Source organism: Nestor notabilis, unplaced genomic scaffold, assembly GCF_000696875.1.
Source record: "Nestor notabilis isolate BGI_N333 unplaced genomic scaffold, ASM69687v1 scaffold14220, whole genome shotgun sequence".
Classification (NCBI taxonomy): Eukaryota; Metazoa; Chordata; class Aves; order Psittaciformes; family Psittacidae; genus Nestor; species Nestor notabilis.
Genome location: NW_009912536.1, coordinates 1 through 5,653, shown reverse-complemented (window position 1 = coordinate 5,653; position 5,653 = coordinate 1).

Genomic DNA, 5,653 nt, shown 5'->3' with positions numbered 1-5,653 from the left:
CTTTCCCTATGTATTTTTCTTTATATTTTAAATAGCAGCTCATAATTTCTCTGGCTGTGATGGAGCCAAGGAACTCATTTTGGAAGACTGGAACCTGAAAAATGAACAAGGAAAGAATTTTCAATGATACTTTAAAATTCCCTGGTTTTAGTGGCCAAGTCATACAGACATAAAGGAAACCAAGAAAGTGCACAGCATCATTACCATTTTAATTAAGGCCTAGGAAAGGGTTCATTAATTCATTATAGGTTCAGGACTATATTGCTCACCTTTGTGCCTGATTACTAAAAGTACTCAAAGTACGATTCCTCTGCTATTTAGTGATTACTGGAATTTTCTTTTCACGCAAGAAGCAGTGAGGTTTTCATTGTGGGTTATTATAACTAAAGCAGGCATCTCACTAAAATCCTGCTGCATTCTGCAAGACCATTCAATGCATTTCTGGTAGGAGGAAAGCCTTCATTGCAAACACCTAACGCTAGCTATTCCATTCCGAATATTTCACAGATTGTATACCACTGGAAGAGAAATTTAGCTTCCACTCATTTATAGTTATTCACCTTACTATAAAGCAAATGTGCTTAATTGATTGTGAAATGAGAGAATGAATTGGCCCACACTGGATTGTGAAAGTTGATTTCTTCAAGCGCCTAACCACATCCGTGATACATGATGCTTGACCATGAGATCCTTAATGCCCACTTGCTTAGGTTGCAAGTAAGTTTTCTAAAGCACAGTGTCCAGTCACCCAACCCTGTAATTCTTGACAGGTGCTCGCTGCCTTTGGAGATCTTCCTTGCAGTCTACCCCTACAAACTTTGCAAGCTTTAATAGCTGTACTGACACTTTGCCTTTTCTTTTGGGCTAAGGCTGGTTTGTTTTTTTTTAATTCATATTAGGAAGGCTTGCTGTCACACAGCCAAGAGCATACAAGTTTCAATTCCGTGCAGAATGAAACTGCAACTTTAGCTGAACATTAATAGAAACATAGAGGGCTATTTGCCTTTTTGGGGTTTTGCTTTTATTTATTTATTTATTTATTTATTTAAACCTAAGGAACGTGGGAAGCAAAATACAGCAATATTTCCCTTGAAAAACCCAGGGGTAACTTCAGGAGAGCTCAGCAGTCCAGAACTTCACAACTATAATTAGATTTTTAGAGGTACAGGGAGTCACTTATTTACTGATACAAGTTCTGGTTTCCTTCAGATGTTGTGCAAAACCTCTTTTACCTCCTGTGAAACACAAAGTAACTGAAAGCACAAAAGTACTTCCTACTGTCCCATGTGCTAGGGGAGGACCCCCTGGTAACAATGTATATATTTTGCCACCTCTGTGAGCAAAGAATATAATCTAAAATAGAGCAAGAGTCTTTACTCTCCTTAATCTGTCATCTACAGGTTAGGGTTTCAGTTAGGTGGAAACTGAGCTGGTGAACATTATATTTTCTTTCTTTTTTTTTTTTTTTTACTCTTCCAAATGAAAACTTACAGGAAATTTATTTATTTATCAAAATCAGGATTCTATTGTGTTTATCTTACAGCTGGGTAGTTTACCTAAAGTCTTAAAGTCTTGCAGCAATGTCTTCTCTCTAATGTGCTAACCCTCATAACAATAATTATGATAGCACCCCAGATATTCATGGTTAGTATGACATTTAGTGTAACATTGCAAAATTTACCCAGGAAATTACCAGACACAAGTTAAGTTGCTCAGTTTTTGAAATACATAATTTGACTCTGCAAACTGATGTAGACGGATGTACAAAAAGAACCACAAAGAGAAAGGATAGCAAACTTGAGGAAATGATAACAAAATCATTTGCAGAAGCCTTACGGGGTGTAAAAATGCAGGATCCCTGATGGTAGCAGTTGCAGAAATGTGTTTGCAGGCACTAAAAATAACCAAAACAATAAACAGAATACAACAGTAGAGAAGATTGGCCTACAATAAGGGCAGAGGAAGCTCTCAGAGCTCTGATGAGGGAGGAGACCCTCAGAGACCTGCGCTAAGTTTAGCCAACCACCCAGTGCACTGACATATGGCTGAAGGACCCACTAGCATCACACAAAGACTTTCCCCTTTCTGAAAGCTGAGGTTACCCCAGTGCTAAGACTGACCATTTGGTGTTTACAACAGGTTAAAGCTATTTGCTGAAAGCAAAGGCATCTGGCATTCAAAGAACAGAACAGAATAGAATGGAATAGAGTTTCAGTCGGAAGGGACACTTTCCACCAAGTTCCACCTGTACCTCTGGCAGGTGACCAACTGCTTTTGACTGGGACGGAGTTAATTTTCTTCCTGGTAGCTGGTGCAGTGCTGTGTTTCAGCTTTAGTCTGAGAACAATGCTGATAACACACCAATGTTTTAGTTGTTGGTAGGTAATGCTTACCCCGATCAAAGACATTTCAGTCTCAATCTCTGCCAGTGAGGAGGAGCATCAGAAGCAGGGAGGGAGCAGGGATACAACACCTGACCCAAACTAGCCAAAGGGGTATACCATATCACAGCACATCATGCCCCATACATAAAGTAGGAGGAGTTGGCTGGGAGTCACTAATAACTGCTTGGGAATGGGCTGGGCATCAGTCAGCAGGTGGTGAGCAATTGTATCGTGCATCACTTGTTTTCTGTGGTTTTATTCCTCTCTCTCTTTTTCATCTTATTATTTCTACTATTACTACTACTATTCAATTATTAAACTGTTCTTAACCCAACGGTTATAATTTTTTCTGATTCTTCTTCCCATCCCACTCAGGAGTGGGAAGGTATTAGCAATTGACTGTGGTACTTAGTTGATGGCTGGGCTTAAACCACAGCACCAGCACTTCTGTTCATCCTGTTTTTTAACTCATACTTCATGCATTGTAGTACAAGCATTTCAGATATGCTCCTGAGCCTTCTGCGCTCCCAGGAGTGGTATAAATAGTTCCACTAGGATTGCTACCCTGTGGTGACACCATGCCAACCCTCAGCTTACCTACCGCAGTCCTATTGGCATCCCCTTCCCAAATAAATTCTAGTTCTTGATCAGACGTGCCATCTTATGCCCAAAAACCTGTTTTCCCCATCAGGACATGCGGATCTTGTCAGGCCCCAACATACCTTGTCTCTCAAAGGCTCTTCCACGGTTTGAAACGCCAAAGTTTTGGTGGAGGCATCACTCCTGAAGCCAAGTATTGATATCCTGGGCTCACCCATTTCTTCTGAGAACTCCCTGCATTACTGAGAGGATTGAGGAAAATAGTACCTGTACTCCTGAATTTTTTAGCATTCTTCCTGGGGCTCTGAAGTCTCTTTTGATTGACCTTGGACTTTTTCTTTCAACACCATTTTTATCTACGTGAAAGAGCATAAATGGATAGTAGTCTCAATGTTGAACTGTGTTCTTCAGACTTGTGGTGACATCCCTAATTTGGGTCTCTGAAAAGAGGGTCTGACCTGCAAAGGGGTGCTTCTGTTCCACACAAGAAGAAATTGCCAACAACCATAACTTGCCATTGTTCCTTCTCATCACTTGTTTTGGTGCAGGTTTTGTTATGAGGGGTTGGTCTCTCATCTTTGACAGGACTGTTTGTGTGGGTTCCTCCTCTTTCTCATAATGCACTTCATCTATGGCATACAGGACCTTATACCTCTCTGTAAGGGTATCTTAGAGAGTAGCTTAGAGGGTAAGGAAGGGTTTCTCTTACCACTCCATATTGTAAACTTCTTTCACCTCTCCTTATTCCTGGTGATGCTGGTTTAGATCAGACATTAGGAAGAAATTCTTTACTGTGATGGTAGCAAGATACTGAAACAGGTTGCCTAGAGAACTTGTGGCTGCCCCATCCCTGGAAGTGTTCAAGGCAAGTTGCATGGGGCTTTGATAAACCTGGTTGACTGGAAGGTGCCCAGGGCAGAGACAGAGAGCCATGTGAACTCAACTGTAAGTGCACAAAATGCAGTGAACACAGTAAACTTAATTCTGTATATTCCTTCTGTTCTTTTCCCCACCTCAGGCTGTTAAACACAGTTGAGTGGCTTGCTTACACCAGTCTGCTATGTAAGAGCTCTTCATAAAGTGTTAAATTAAACTTTCACTGAAATTTCACATTGTGTCCCTTCTGTCAGAAAAATGAAAAGAAGGATGATCTTATTAGAAAGATGTGTACCAATCTGGTGTGATTAACAATTCATCCTCATGTCCAAGACAGCTGGAGAATGATTTATGAGCAAGGCTTGCATGAGAATCAATGCCTATATTCTTCCCTATTTGACTCGTGCAGGGCATGTTCTCAAAAAGAAAAAAAAGAAGTATCAAAAGGATAAAAACACAAGCAAACTCTTGTCACAAGTAATTTTCAAGATTTATATATACTACTTGTGTAAAGGCAAACAATTCTTTTTTTCTTGTAACAGAGTTGTGATGTATAAAGCAACTGAATTGATGCATTAAAAGTATTGTATACTTGTTGCATAGTAATAAGCTCTGAACTTTGGTATAATTATGTGGCCACAGACTGGGGGTTAACAACTTCAATGCAAAGTAATATTTTAAGGAATATACATTAAATAATCTTACATTTTAAAATTGCTTTACTAAATAAAACAATAATGTAAATTCATTTCCATTGTATTACAAGATATTTTTGACAATTCAGCTGTAAATGAGGAATTTCCAGAAATCAGTGGCTGAACTTAACTCTCATCACAATATCTTATATACCCCATTTCTGTATTCATCACAGAAAGCAGTACACATGAAATTCTGTTCTACTCATTTTCACATTAAAAAAAAAAAAACCAACAAAAAAAAAACACCAAAACCCATGGGAGAAAAAATTACTGGAAAAATATAAAGAAAAAAATAGATTTATTCTCAGAGAGACAAAAAAATAGTCTGTTTGAAGATTGTTTTAAATGGAATAGGAATGGAAAAGCCCATTTTATAATATTACATTATATCATTATAAGTATCCCCCAGAATAAACAAGGTAGGATGAAACAGGCTATATTTTATGCAGCTCCACAGTAAAGAAGCATCTCTCAAGCATGGCCAATGCTGTTGTAGTTAACAACTATGATTTTAGGTAGGAAACTGATTTCTCCCATGATCTAGGTGCAGGAACGCTATCTTAATATGCGCAAACTCTTCCTATGTAGCAGGAAGACTGAAAACGCTTCATAGAAGGATTCAAAGACCTAAAGTTACATATTAGATTTGTGGTTTCTGCCACCCAGAATCCATTACTGACTGCACTGCAAGTACTCAACCATAAGCTTTCTCAGCAAACCTATAGAGGCAAACCTATTTTCATAATGGTCTTAGTTCTTTAATGTTAAAGTATTCAAGACTAGTTAGTCTGCCATAGTTCACTGTCTGTGCAGTACTGTGCTTTGTAATAGAAACCTAAAACTCTATTGACTACGCAATTTGAATTGAAAAGCCTGCCAACAAGTACATGTGAGTAGAGACCAGCTTGTATAAATATGTGTCTTTAAATTTGCTGTTTGGACTTTGCATAGTGAAGCTTTACAATATTATCAGGAAAATTGGCATGAAATTATTTGTATGATCAAGCAAGTAGTGCCAAAAACTAAAGGGAAAAAGCAAAATTTAAACCAAATTGCTGATGATCAATTGCCGAGGTGAGGATCAATTGCCGAGGT